Source organism: Chenopodium album, chromosome 22 (assembly GCF_948465745.1).
Source record: "Chenopodium album chromosome 22, dcCheAlbu1.1, whole genome shotgun sequence".
In the NCBI taxonomy this organism is placed as follows: Eukaryota; Viridiplantae; Streptophyta; class Magnoliopsida; order Caryophyllales; family Amaranthaceae; genus Chenopodium; species Chenopodium album.
Window position 1 is genome coordinate 36508883 of NC_137855.1, and position 16173 is coordinate 36525055.

At 35.0% G+C, this 16173-nt stretch overlaps 1 pseudogene; it reads right to left on the bottom strand.

Annotated features, from left to right (window-relative positions):
• Nucleotides 1-175: 175 nt before the first annotated feature.
• LOC145604292 (cytochrome P450 736A117 pseudogene) lies at nucleotides 176-7982 on the bottom strand (annotated as a pseudogene).
• Between the last annotated feature and the right edge of the window lie 8191 nt (nucleotides 7983-16173).

The following is a 16173-nucleotide window of genomic DNA, read 5'->3' on the forward strand; positions in this document are numbered from 1 at the left end:
GACCATGTCATACAACATTACAACATGCATAACATTGCTTTGTTACATGATCGTGTCAACTTCGAACGTGTACTTTCCATAACATGGCATCATATCGAGTTATAAACCGTATAATAAATTAAAACAACAAAGCCAAGATCTATTACAAATCGAGGCAAGAACACAAAGACATAGTTCAGATATTTGGTGTTGCAATGACTACAAGCGGATATTTTCGTCCAACAGTTATACCCCAAGTTTCTTCAACATCTAAGGTCTCTCCTTTTACCCCTTTAGGTAACTTCCAATTGAATTCGTAAATAAGACTTGCTAATGCAAGTTCAATGGTGATAATGCCTAAAGACACTCCAGGGCAACCTCTTCTCCCAGCACCAAATGGGATCAATTGGAAATGTTGTCCCCTTTATCAACATTCGAGTTGTTTAAGAATCGCTCTGGATGGAAATTCTCTGGATCATCCCAATGTTTAGGATCGCGCTGTATTGCCCATGCGTTCACTATAATTAGAGCCCTTGCAGTAGTGTTATATTCACCTATAATTGCATCCCCGGAGGATTCTCGAAATCCCGAGAAGGGAACTGGAGGATGTAGCCTAAGTGTCTCTTTGATCACTGCCTTTAGGTACTTCATGTTCTTTAAGTCGTGCTCAGATACCTTTGTATTGGGTTTGACAACGTCCCTTACCTCCTCTTGTAATTTTTTCATGATAGTAGGATGTCTTATTAACTCTGTCATTGCCCATTCTACTAACGTTGTGGATGTGTCTGTGGCCGCACCAAGTATATCCTATACCAAAGTCAGATAAATTTGGTTACTTGTATATAAATTCCTTAAAAATATAGAATTTGAGTATTAAGGATTTGAAAAGTAGTAGTTAAAAGTTATAAAACAAACTTTTTCCTCTAATTATTTATTTCACATAAGATGTAGGCCTCCGGTTTCTTATTACTGCAACAAAGGAATATTTTATGTCTCACAAATAGTATCCCCTTGTTGCGAGTAATAAGAACCGGAGGTACGTATATGTTTCCAACATCGATTTCTTTCCTACTTAAGTTAAAAGAGACTTAATTACAATAACACTCTCAATTTTATAATTTATAGTGCGTGGTTCTTACAGGCGCCTGTACCGTGCACTGTACAGATGTTTTTCGCGGAAAGAACATATTATACAAATATAAAGAACATACAGCTAAGTGAAATGTACATACTATTTAATTGTAATGAACATATACCTAAAGAAAAAAGAACATATTTGCACTAAAAAAGAGTGAAAAGAACATATGTTCATGTTCTTTGATTGTCAGTATGATGCACTTTTATATGTGATATAATGTTAGTTGCTTATTGAAGGAGTTATGTCTTCGTCGTGTGCAATTACTAGATATATAATTGGACCAAATTATGGAGATAATTAAGTCCAGACATTTGGGTCGTCGTTTTGCCATAGCTAAAGGTACTTACGATCTTTGGACTAGTAAAATAAGCCAAAGCCCAATTGGACGGATCCTATAAGGTCACACAAAGGGGCTAGATCGAGCATTAGAGGACGAGGCCCATCATGGGCCTCATCACTCTAGGTGGCCGGCCATATGGGGTTTTAAGAGGGTATTGGGCTTCGTGCCCTAGTCTAATTATAATGAGATTATAAATAGACTAGGTGCCTAGGTTTGCAAGGAAGAAGTTAACTGATCATTTTAGATCAAACCTTAATTAGCAAACACGAAACCAACCCCCTCTCATACTCCCTCTCTCACGTCACTCTCCTCCTCCCGGCGTCGGTGGTGTCTCGTGGTGGTGGTGGTTCGTGCGGTGGTCGGTTGTCCGAAAAGGTGGTGATCGCGGTTTTCCTCAATCACTCGACCAATCTAGTATTGGTGGACGGCTCGTTCGATTCTCGTGGACTAAGTAGAGGAGCAACACTTGGGGCTCTATTCTCTCCCTGATTTGCCTATCGAATAGCTTCGTGGAATTCACGCTTCAAAGGTATGATTATGTGTCTTGTGTGTTATGCATGTGATCCTTGGATTAGGTACTTTATTGAATATGATTCATATATGTTATTTCCGCTGCGTAGTACCTATAAACTCTTACAGTGGTATCAGAGCTAAAATGACCTTTTGGAACACAAACATATGATGTGAGTGTACCATAAATTCAAATTTTAGCAAGAGATTTAACTATTTCATTGCTCTTATTAACGATTTAAGTAAATATGTCGATAATTACTTAATGAAATAATAGCTGGAATCATTGAAATGTTCAAAATTCCAAAATGAAATGTAAAATCAAGTTTGAGATAAACAATTTAGCACCACAATATGATTGTTGTGATAAATATTTAACTCAAAACAAATGATCATCTAAAAGAATTATTGAATTAGTTCACAATCCAGGAACATTACAATTAATATGTATGTATAAAGTAGGAATCAAACTTTGCTTGCCATGGTTCGATCCAAGATTTAATGATTTACAAATATCGTTTTGAGGATATGCATTAGAACAACAACAATTGCGAATATACTAAACAGAAACTTAACCAAAGCAGTAGAAAGGATGGAAATGTTCCAAAGTAATCTTTTCTAAACAGGATTGAGGGAGTATGAAATCTATGTAAAATGTTTACAAAGATGACATAATAAACCCTATATCAATGGTGTTATTCCTACAATCGCGAAGAAACAAAATGTTTGTTGCTCGCGATAGTGTCTTTATAGAAAGAAATGTCTTCCTACAAAGCCAAGTGGGAGTAAAATCAGATCTCGATGAGATTCGAGACGAGCAACAAAAGGATGTGGATAACACTATATCAGAGACGAAGGCGCATGAAATCAGCTAATTTGATAAAATATGTGTCGAAGCAAGCTAATTCAAGTAGCGAGACTTCTATCGTCCTACTAGAATGAAAGACTTCAAAGGGTTGAAGAGAATAATTCTATTGTCGCTCATATATATCGTAGGTTTCTTAGGATCGAAACAAACAATTTGTTGAAATTCTGGTAAAAGGTGGATTCTAAAATTTTCCTATTGGAATGGTTGGAATCTATACCTACAAGCAAGCTTTGGACAAGTGCCAACTCAGAAAGTGGCTTAAAGCCAAGAAATCCAGATGGGACTCCATGTCTATAAAGATGTGCTAGTCCATGATAGTCTTACAAATAGGGTCAAACCTATTAGTTATGTAAGCCTATTCGGATTATTCTAGTTATGGAAATCAAAATCACCTTCATGAAATGTTCTTGATGGATGGCAATGTATATGATACAACCTAAGATTTTGAAATCCAGAAAATTCCTAGAAAGTTTTGCAAACTTCAGAAATTCATTTATGGATTGAAGTAAGCATTAGGGAGTTGGAACATTCATTAGGAAATTAAACAGTTTGATTACCTTAGAAGAATGAAAAGGAATCTTGTAGAGACAAGAAGTTTAGTGGGAGCAATTGGTATTTTTAGTCTAGTATGTAGTTGACATATAGTTCATATGAAATGATATATCAATGCTTGAATGAGTCAAGCAATGGTTAGAAAGATTGTTTATATATGGGAGACTTAGGAGATGTTGAATACATATTGGGAATCAAAATCCACAAAGTGAATCTTGAAGAATGATTGGACCTAATCAAGAGACTTATGTTGATAAGATTCTTGACAAGTTCAAGATACAAGACTCTAAGAGCTAGAGGATCTCTTCCCATGTCTCATGTTTTTAGACTCAGTAAAACTCAGTGCTTTAAAAGCTAGTGGAGTTGAGTTGTAAAGGTAATGTACCTTATGCTTTTGCAAAAGGGTCCATTACATGTGCCATGAAATGTACAAAGCAAGTTATTACATATGAGTTGTGCATGTGTAGCAAGTTTCAAGCAAATACAAAATTAGCATACGGAAAGTTACCAAGAACAAATCCTTGAGTACTTGAGAAGCGCTAAAGAAATTTTTCTAGTTTATGGTATTAAAGATAAACAAGTTGTCAAAAGATTTTACAAATGCAAGTTTTTCCAAACAGGCAAGATGATTCTAGAAGTTGATCTAGATACACAATTTTGTCAGTATGGAGAAGTAAAGTGAGCTTGAAAAGTTCAAAGCAGGGCACTATTGCATGCTCAATGTCAAATGTGTGTATTAAGCTATAGTCGGATAGTTTTAGAGGAAGTTCGGATTAAAATGTCATGTGACTAAAGGGTCACCTTTGCCCAAGAAAAAAGGAGCCGGTGTCACATCACAAATCCAAACAAATGGATATGAGATATCGCCTCAGTTATGAGATCATTGACCAGCGGGAGGTCATGTTCTGCAAAGTTTTACTATGAGTGAGAAATCACTAAACCCCTTCCTTAGACTAAGGTATGAAAGTCATATTGAAGTCTTGGATTGAAGCAAATTATGTAATTTAAGTTGTGTATGTTTGAGAAAACATATTACATGAGAAATACATCAATTTGCAGAATTATGTTTAAAATAGAAATTATTATTTCTCTTATTTAATTATGGTTTGAAATTAAATAAAATGTCCAAAATAATTATGAATTGATGGGCTCACTAGGTTAATGACCTTTTGAATGAAACCCCACAGGTGAACAAAAATTCATATATTATTTAAGTTCCTAGTTCGAGATCATTAAAGTTGACATAAATGATATTAATGAATGGACTAGCATGTATGATTGATTGGATAGCGCAGTTTCATGGGCTATAGGGGCATAGTGATGCTCGGTCAATCACTTGGATATGCATGAATGATGCATGATCGAACTATTGACCTACTTTGAAGTTCAAGTATAGAGCTTCCGTATATATTAGTGGATTCCTTTGACATGAGTGGGACATTGATTTCATTCAATGGATGTTATAACTGTGGTACATTCAAACATCTACCCGTAACTGGAGATTATAAAGGATGTTTCCCGGTTATTTCAGAAGTTGAGTGGGAGGCTTGTTGCCACAAGATTGGATAGAGTCTACCTATTAAATTAGGAAATGTGTCATGGCCGCTTGAAGAGGGAGAATTAGGAAAATACGTGGCCGCGTTCAAATGCATTGCTCAGTAATCATTTGGTTTTGTAATTCTAACTCAAATTTCAAGAAACGATTTGTAGATTAATATGATCTCGACATGTGATGCAATCATATTATCAAATCGACATATACATTGACTTAAGGAATTTGAATATTGCACCCTTGTCTCAGACAAGTGGGAGATTGAAGGAGTTATGTCTTCGTCGTGTGCAATTACTAGATATATAATTGGATCAAATTATGGAGATAATTAAGTCCGGACATTTGGGTCGTCGTTTTGCCATAGCTAGAGGTACTTACGATCTTTGGACTAGTAAAATAGGCCAAAGCCCAATTGGACGGATCTTATAAGGTCACACAAAGGGGCTAGATCGAGCATTAGAGGACGAGGCCCATCATGGGCCTCATCACTCTAGGTGGCCGTCCATATGGGGTTTTAAGAGGGTATTGGGCTTCGTGCCCTAGTCTAATTATAATGAGATTATAAATAGACTAGGTGCCTAGGTTTGCAAGGAAGAAGTTAACTGATCATTTTAGATCAAACCCTAATTAGCAAACACGAAACCAACCCCCTCTCATACTCCCTCTCTCACGTCACTCTCCTCCTCCCGGCGCCGGTGGTGTCTCATGGTGGTGGTGGTTCGTGCGGTGGTCGGTTGTCCGAAAAGGTGGTGATTGCGGTTTTCCTCAGTCACTCGACCAATCTAGTATTGGTGGACGGCTCGTTCGAATCTCGTGGACTAAGTAGAGGAGCAACACTTGGGGCTCTATTCTCTCCTTGATTTGCCTGTCGAATAGCTTCGTGGAATTCACGCTTCAAAGGTATGATTATGTGTCTTGTGTGTTATGCATGTGATCCTTGGATTAGGTACTTTATTGAATATGATTCATATATGTTATTTCCGCTACGTAGTACCTATAAACTCCTACACTTATTGCAAAATGTTCTTTGAACTTTGTCTTTAAATTATGATGGGTTTATATTAATAATGTTCATTACCTAATATTATCATGTTTTTTATTAATATTGCAGATGTTCTTTAGATGTAAAAAAAAATAAATATAAAATTAGATGTTCTTTACAAAACAGTTATACATTCTTTACAAAATAATTGTATGTTCTTTAAATAATAGCTACATGTTCTTTCCGCGTTTTTTGTCTGTACTAAACATGGTACCAACGCCTGTATCTTAAAATTTTCATATAATTATACTAACTAAGAATACAGAGAGTATCATAATCCACAACTCCATAAGTACATTTCTAAAAAAGTACATTTCTAAAGGATTTATTAAAAGAGGAAACTGTCAACTTAAAGCCAATAATAAGGGCCCTTAGCCAATAAGAGATTAAGACTTAAGAGCAATGTTTGGGTGAGATCATTTTACAAAGTGAGTTAATCATAAAAAGCTATGCCCAAATAGGCGAGATGCAGCATGGGTTTAGCAATGAATAGTGTTTTGATGAGCCCAACACAGGGTACAACACTTAAAAAAGACCCCATTTATTTTGAAAAGGAGAGATTTTTGGGGCCTTAGGGGCTGAACCTCCACCCATCCTCCGTAGTCCAGCCCTTCATAGATCATTTTACAAAGGAGGAGCGGATTTTAGCATAAGAAGAGAAATAAACAGAGAATGCATAGAACCTATAATTTTTTTTTGACAAGACATAGAACATATAATAAAAAGTGATACTCCTTTTTTTTTTTTTTTTTTTTTTTTAATGTATCAGTTTGACCGGTACATTTGCCGAGATGCAACTTTGACTATTAATATAATTAATTGTCTATTAATAAAAATTATAACAAAGTATATAAACCGATCATAGCCTTTAACCATCAGCTTAAATAAGCAATAATAGGTTGAGTTGTGCCTTTAACACTAGATAGAATGACTAATCTAATGATAAATTACATATTTATGTTATAGAGGTGAAAACATTAAGTCAACCATGGTATGTGAATAATGCAAAAGTCAAAGTGATGCATTAAAAAATAAAGACGGAGGGAATATGTAAAAAGAAAGGCTTACCAGAATAATGCCTTTGATGCTATCTCTTGAAAGTTGCTCAGGGTTTTCTCTTTAATTTTCAAGCAAAAGCTCAACAAAGTCTTTGGCATACTTTCCTTCATCATCTTTATTACAACAATCATCATTACGTTGTTCATATTGAGTCTCGTGCTCTTGAACAACTTCTTCAATAAACGCATCAAATTGTCTATGCACATTCGCCATCCGGTAATGCAAACCCGACAATCTATCAATCCAAGTTAGAGAAAGGACATAATCTCCTACACATATCGTCCCCATAACCTCCGCAAGCTCCTTGAACATCTTATAGACGTCCTTGCCACTTTCGAGATCGTAGCCACCGTCGAACTTCCTTCCTAGTGCCATCCTACAAATGAAACCATTGAAGAGTGCGGAAGAAACCTCACTCAAGTTCAAAGGTGAACTACCGTAGCTTTTAATCTCTTTGATCCCTCGCGACACCTCTTCTTCTCTTATCGATTGAAAAGACTGAACCATTTTGTTGGATAGAAGGTGCGTCACACAAATGCTCTTCATGTACCTCCATCTATCTCCGTACGAACTGAATCCTACATCATTTCCACGATAAAATATTTTGTCTATGAAACGTAGTTGAGGCCTGTCGAGGAAGAGGTGTTCGTGGGTCTTCATGATCTCCTTGGCTGCCTTCGAAGAGGACACGGCGAAGGTTGGCCTGTTGCCGAAGTAGAGTAACATGAGGTCGCCGTACTTGTTGGAAAGGGCTCGTAGGGAACGGTGAGGTAATCTTCCGAGTTGATGGAGGTTTCCGATTATTGGGAGTGTTGGTGGGGTGGGTGGTAGATGCAACTCTTTGTTGCTCTTGGTTGGTAATGCTAGCCATTTGTAAAGGAAGATTGAGAAGGCAATGAATGGAAAGAAGAATAGAGGATATGACATGCTTGTGATTTGCATTGTTACCTTGGTCAAATTATTGTGAGAAGGTACAATGTTAGGAGATAATATAATGGTGATATATACTTCAATTGAACAACTAGTATATATATAGGGGGTGTTTGGTTAAAACCTACTTGTAGCAAAAAGTGCGGTTAAACCATTATTTTAAAAGCTATTTGGGTTTTAATTTGATTATGATGAGCCAATTCATCAAAGAGCTTTATGGGCTTAACAGACTCTTTTTTAAAAGGTCATATGAGGAGTTTTTGAGAGAACGTTTAGCCTTTTCTGTTTAGTACTCTAAAACAACCAATAACCAAACAGTTTCAATTACAAACAAAAAGTTACGATTAGTTAGCCATATAGTCAAAATAGCTAATGCAAACAGTTAATATCTAACAACTGATCAAAGCAGCTAACAACTAATTATCAAACAGGGCCATGATATTTATATGGATGTCAATAAATTTAATGTTAAAGCCTAAGGGTGGTGCTGAAAACATTAGATTGTAAATCCCGTCTACAATAGTAAACAAAGTTATAAGAAGGTGGCTAAAAAGGAGGCCAGTGGATAAAGGTCTAAATCTCCACATATTACATGTAAATTATGATCATGTAACATGTTAAATTGTGACAAATACAACAACAATTTAGTTTAGGCTACAATATGCACCATAGTAATACACCCTAGTGTATATATAACAGCCTATGTGGTTTTTGATACCATATTAGTGTATTAATTAATTAATCAATAAAAAACTTAAATTAATGATTGAGATCCGGTTTTTTACACTATTAGTACATGTTTGGTAGTAAACATCATCTAGGATAGCAATATAATATTAAATGAACAAGGTGATAAGCCACCCATACACGTGCATCATATGGAACATCTACTAAATTTAAGATGGAACTGAGTGGTTGCGTGGTTGAACTTGAATTAGGAGACAGGGCATGGAGTGATAGAGAAAGATATAACAGTGAGCCAGTGACTACTAATTGAACATTAATGTTGGTAAGGGCAGAATAATGTTAGTTAGAATATCTCTTGAATCTTGTTTGTCCCCTACTATGAAACCTGTTAAGTTGGCCAAAATTTTAGTGTGTCCCCGGGTAATGCCTCAGTTGCTAGTTTGTATTGTACTTGTTTAGTTGGATAATAATGTTCGACTGTTTTTTCTTAGTGTATCGATAATCATTTTGAAAATTTTATATTTTGAGAAAATATTTGTGTTAGAAGAACCATATTCAATATTTATACATATGTTATGATTAGCAAGATATTCAACAACTATTGCCTACTAAACAGAAAAAAATATATTATTTTTTGTTTATCAAATTGAAAAACAATACCAAGTATAATTTTTCAAACTTCAAAATTAAACTTGTTAAATTATCTTATGATCATTACTAATGGGAACAAATAGTACAATCAAGCACTAATCATCCTATATAAAGTTTAGATAAGATTATTCTATAATACTCCTTCCATTCCTAAATGAGGGTTACGTTTGCCACTTTAGGCGTTCCCTATAATGGTTACGCGTCAATTATTTCCTGATTAAAATAATTATAATAAATTTGTATTATTATTATTATTATTATTATTATTATTAACAAAAACCTACAAAGTGTATCTGTAACACCCCAATAATTCTCTCTTTTTCAAACCACTTACTTTAAATAAAATAGTGGAGAACCATTGACGTGCTACCGCCACGTGTTAAAACGTTAAGGCTTTATCAAAGTATCGCAGCGGAAAATCAAACTTAAGTCTTTAAAATAACATAGTTTAGGAAATTAATAAGTCAAAGCTTACAAATTGGAACCATGTAAGACCCTTATTTAAAACCAAACCAATAATCAAAGTCCAAAACATAAACGAAATAGCAAAATATAAATAAGTTCAACACAAGAATCGAATACTCTCAACCACACCAAACCCTTGACAATGCGTATGTCAAATCCCAAACTTCACATCATCAAGATAACCTGTGTGATACTGCTCCCCAATAATACAAGTGCAATAATTGGATCATCACATGGTCATTGAAAGGCGAAGGCCATGACCAAAAGAAAGACACACACAAAAGCACGCAATCAGCAAAGCTGAGTACATACAAGCTACAACGCACAAAACCTAACATGCTCAACTAATTAAAGTAGATAAACATACAATGTGAATTCAATAATCAAGACTCCACACTTACACAATTCAATTGACTCAACATACTTATGAACTAATTCTAAACACTTGACTCTTTATATATAATTTAATTAATTTAATTTATTTAGTTTGGAGTAAGCAATACACGAGGTTGTCCAATCCACCAAATCATTTTGGTCCCAAATGACCATTTGAAATTAAAGTTTAGCGCGATGCAAGAATGGGCGCGACTCCATTCTCACAAAGTTAGTCTAGGATCCCATCTAACTTTCATTATAAAATAAAATGTAAATACCAAAAGAGAAGAGGACATGTTGATCAAACAAGCCTCGGAAAGCAACGGGCTACCACCGTGTACCCCAACCCATAATTGTCAATACTCTAGAAGTGCACGCTTTCCAGAGTTTTATTGCTCATCCATGTTTCACTTTACGTGATTACAATTTTAATTAATAGCCGACTCAATCAAGAAAACCATACATAACAATCATACATCAATTCATTTTTAATCTTATTTAGGACAATGGTGATCACATCACAAATTGATCTTTAATTCCATTAAATTAAACTTCCAAATTATCCAAAATTGTTGAACATGGTCAACTCACCTAGCCATTTCGGCTTAATCCACCTTTACTCAACATACTAACAAGTTATGATTGAGTAATAAATAAATAAATAATAATAACCTTGTGGAATAATTAATAAATTCATTCCACTTAAACCATTCAATTCCAATCCTTTAATAATCCAAATGTGGTTAACAAGCCAATCCAATAAAATTATGCTTGTATCAACATTCCACACAAACATTTTATCCAATATAATTCAACATGTTTGCATCCATAATTCCATACAAACATAATCAATTCACCAAAACATGTTTCATAAACATAAGCACATGAATTAAATCAATGTGTAACCAAACAATTTCCATCCAAGTGTTCCCTAATCATGAAACTAAGTTATTTCCTTTTGGTACCTAAACATGATACTACTTATAACGAAGTAGACATGTACGTACCTCGTGTAAACAATCCTTTGCGCCACTTTTAATTAATTAAAAGTCTCCTAGAGAAAAATCACTTCCTAGAAAACAACCCATAACAATAAATTAATACTTAACCAAATTTCCAGCAATATAATTTAGATTAAAAGTCCTTAAAACTTCATTAAAAACATGTTTTTATGGTTAATTATGCATTAGAAATCCAATAGGAACAAAAGCCCCAAATTAATTGCTCATAAGAGCCCTAAAATCCCAATTTAAATAAATTGAAACCCTAGGTTTTAAAATTATAAAATCTGAAAATTATAACATTTTTAAAATATGAAATTATTAACTTACAACATCAAAAACATGATTTTGATACTAAAAATATAATCTTTATACTACAAAAACAAAACCCAAAACAAATACATAAACATTAAGAAAAAAAACAATGAAACAAAGGAGGAAGGAGGAAGGAGGAAGGGGGCAGCCACGAGGGCTGCTGCTTGGTGGGTCGCCGGCGGCGGGCGGCCGGCGGTGGTGGCAGCAGGCGGCAACAATGGGTGGCAGCAAGGTGAGTGCAAACTCACGTAGGAAATGAGGAAAAAGAAAGAAGGAAAAGAAAGAAAAAAAAAAGGAAAGGAAAAGAAAAATAAAAATAAAAGAAATAAAATAAAGGAGAAAGTAAATTAGACTAACCTTTTGTGTGGGAAAAATTTAGGGGATGTATGGGGTATTTATAGGAGAGAGAGTGGTGTAGGGTTAGTTTTAAGATTGGGCCTCATAAAATTAATGGGCCAATTAGATAAATGAAATGGACTAGCTTTGTTTAATATGTATGACATAAATTGTAGAATGGATAATTAAAAATCCTTTTAGAACAAAATCAATTATCAACCCAAAAATAATTTGGAACTTTAAAACTTAAATCCCGGAAAAACACACATAAATATTATAAATAAAATAAAAATTCATTTATAATATATTTATAAATAAGGGGGATTACAGTATCGATTTATAAGAAATTAGTGGGGAGCCGAGATACAATCTAACATCAGAAAAGAAATATACCTTCGAAGTCTGGGAGGGCCCCCACTTTCCAATCACTAAGAAAAAAGAAATAAAAAAACTATCTAAGTAAAGCTTTATAACTCGATCCTGCTGATAAGTATAATCATTGTTATTTTTTATATTATTATTATTATTATTATTAGGAAATTTTTGAATTTGATATCTCAAAAATGGGGGCTGTTGAATTTTGGTACTTGTTTAAAATTTTATTTTACTTTGGTACCCAGCATCAAACTTTAAAGATATAACTTTTGGTACTTCTGTCTAAATTCGGTTAAATTTTCCTTTAGTGGGGCCCATCCATAGTCCAGCCACCCTTTCCTCCTCCTCAGCTACTACACTACTAGCCCCCTTCCCTCTGGTTGCCGGCAACCCCGAAAACCACCTCTTCACCTCCAAACGCACCACCGATTCCAACCACCGACTCCAACCCACAACAGCAGCCACATCAACAACCACCTGTCACTGCCCCTTTATTGAAGCAACACCACAGCTCCACCTACTCCACCTCGCCACAAACTGCAGCCCACTCCAATACACAAAGCCACTGCAAATACCACTGGCCACAACCTGCAAAACCACCCTCCATCTCCACCTGACCGCCGGCGAGCAACAACACACACTTTGCAGCACCCCCGCAACACACAACCTACAAAACCACCGAAACCACCACCGCAAACGCCAAATTAAAGTCGCCAGCCGAAACCAACACAAAACCACGCCAATTGTAGCCCACTACAACCTGCAAAACCACTGAAACCAACACACAACAAAACCGTCGAAACCTGTATGATTTGAGGAGAGAGAAAAGAAATTGAACCCTAAACCCTAAATAAATGATTGGGAAAGGGGGAATGAGTGGTGTCGGGGGCAGCCAAGAGTGGGAAAGGGGAGGGAGATTGGCGGGGGAAAGGGAGGGGGTGAGGTCGCCGGCGCTGGGGGAACGTTTGGGCACCGGCAGCTGGCAAGGGGAGGAGGAAAGGTGGCTCACGGGGAGAGGAGAGGGGTGGCAGTGGCTGGGGTTTTTTTTTTTTTTTAAATTATTAATTATTTAGATAATGGGCCCACTAATGGAAAACTTAAAGGAAAATGGATGGAAGTATCAAAAGGTATACTCCGCATTTTTAAAGTTTGATGGGTACCAAAATAAAATTAAACAAAGTTTTTAACGGGTATCAAAATTCAACAGCCCCATTTTTGAGGTACTAAATTCCAAAATTTCATTATTATTATTATTATTATTATTATTATTATTATTATTATTATTTACTACTACTACTCTGTATTATTGTTACTATTATTGTTATTATTGTTAGTATTATTGTTGATATAAATGTTACTATTATTGTTGCTATTATTGCTAAAATTATTATGAATCCAAATCAATTGGACAAAATCCACTGAATTGAATGAAAAATTAACTTGCAACTAAATTTGGTCAGAGAATCGATCAAATGGTCATACAGTGACATTTTTGCAGCTTATTTTGGTAAGAATTTATTATGACCTATTTTGGTAAGAAACAATAATTCAGTTGTGTTTGTGTACAAATAGTACTTGTAGTTGCTTTCGTGAGCCTATAATTTGACAGGTTTCCTTGCTTTCCAGCTTGAACGATCTATGAAAAGAAAGGATAATAGTTACTTGTAGTTGGGGCTTCTATTCATGCATGTAAGTGATGCAACTATGCAAGTTTAGTTAGGAAGAGGTTCCTTTGTGAAACTGGATTATTTATGTATAGGAAGCTCTTGTTGTTTGAGGGAAATTGTTGTTCGGTGTCCGGTATCCTCCTGTTAACAAAATGTATATAGGTTTGAGTATGATTTTGTAGCCTAATTTCGAAAGCTAAACCAGAAAAATTAGTGAAATTAGAAACCCTAATTCGTGCAAACAATCGAACCAAAAATAAATAAATTTGTGGAATTTAAAAAATCGAAGCCTAATCTCACAAACTATTCAATTTGCGTAATTAATTAAAACCAACCAAGGATCGAAAAAATCTATAGAAATTAGAGAGGATGTGATACCATGTTAAACTCAAGAAAATATGGAGAAAACGGCTTGGCCTTAGCATTGATAATAATCACATATATATGCACAATACAATAGGAAACCTAACTTGCCTAAAACTCCTAAGATAAACTTAACATAAATACAATATTAATATAATAAACCCAACCAAACTCTAATACTTATGATCTTTTAGAGCGTGATTTCTGTTGCTCATTCGAATAGATGGAGAATAGCTACTAATTGAAATCGAAACATTTAGATTACTGAAGGTCTCGAAACCAAGGGAAGAAGGACGAAGACAGAGATAACATAGATCATACTAACCGATTAACTTTTCACACCTACCATTTGACAAGTTGCTAAAGCTTTAAAAAGAACTGTCTATCGACAGTTCATGACTGTTGAAGCTTAAGTTTCAACAAAATGGACAAGACATGAGGAACACGTACGTAGATTGAAAATTGGATGCATGTTTAACCTCATTGACTAGAAATCAAGGAAGAGAGACAATCAAAGATTATCAAATCTAATAAATGTAGTAATTTACTTTCCTAGTGATAATATTTTCTTGATCACATTTATCTACTATATTTAAAATAGCAATACCGAAACACATGAATAAACTATCGTCAAATCATACCAAATATATGAAACACCTTACCTTGATAGAATCCTTGAATAACAGATTCGACATCACCATGTATTGTCTATTGATCTTACATTATTCTTACATGACATACATTGTTTTGTTACTCGAATATCCTATGAATATGTACTTGATTTACTTAAAACCGTGTATTTGAGATTAGGAAAATTAACATTTTTATCTTTTTGAAAACCCTACTAGGTATACGAGTTATTCTTGTATAAATAGTAGAGAATCTCATTTTACAAGTTTTTGTGAGTTTATGCGTGGAGAAATCACTGAGCTTAAATTGTAAGTTTGCCAAGCTTCTACCCTTGTCATATTAGTTTCGGGTTTCGTGTTTGCCTAACATATACTAGGTGTCTCATGCTTTGTATTGGTTGGGTTATTTGGGTGTTTGTGTGTTTTTATTATTGCATAAAGTTGTGTAAGCTTCCAGTGTGAAGCTGTGAGCGTTTGTACTTTGGGCGTACGAGAGAATCTAAGTGTGGGACTTAGATTGGGTAGGATAGGGTTCTACTGTGTAGCAAGTTCGTTCTGGAACTTGTGAGTAAAGGTCTGTTTATAATAGGTTGTAACTTGGTGTTTGCCCTATTATAGTGAAGTGGTTTTAGTGTTTGAAATCCCTTAGATAGGGTTGAGGTTTTACTTCCAGTTGGGCCCTGGAAGGTTTCTGTAAAATTCTGTGTGCCTTTGCAAGTTACTATATGCATTGTTTTATATTCTGCAAAAGTAGTCACTAGGAACTCACATACAATTCACCCCCCTCTTGTAGTGTTCGTCTCAACTAAGACTGTCTATCGACCGTTCATGACCGTTGAAGTTTAAGTTTGAACAAAATTGACTAGACATGAGGAACACGTACGTACATTGAAAATTGGATGCAAGTTTAACCTCATTGACTAGAAATCAAGGAATTGAGCCAATCAAAGATTATCAAATCTAATAAATGTAGTAATTTACTTTCCTAGTGATAACATTTTCTTGGTTACATTTATCTACTATCTGTATTTTAAATAGCAATACCGATACACATGAAGAAATTGTCGTCAAATCATACCAAATATATGAAACACCTTACCTTGATAAAATCCTTGAATAACAGATACGACATGACAATGTAATATGTATTGATCTTACATTATTCTTACATGACATACATTGTTTTGTTACTCGAATATCCTATGAATATGTACTTGATTACCATAACTTATTATATTCTCGGATCCTCACCATATCAAGTATCAAGTTCAATAAATCATAGAATAATTCAAATGATAAAACAAGCCAAGTCTTTTACAAATTGCAACAATATGACACG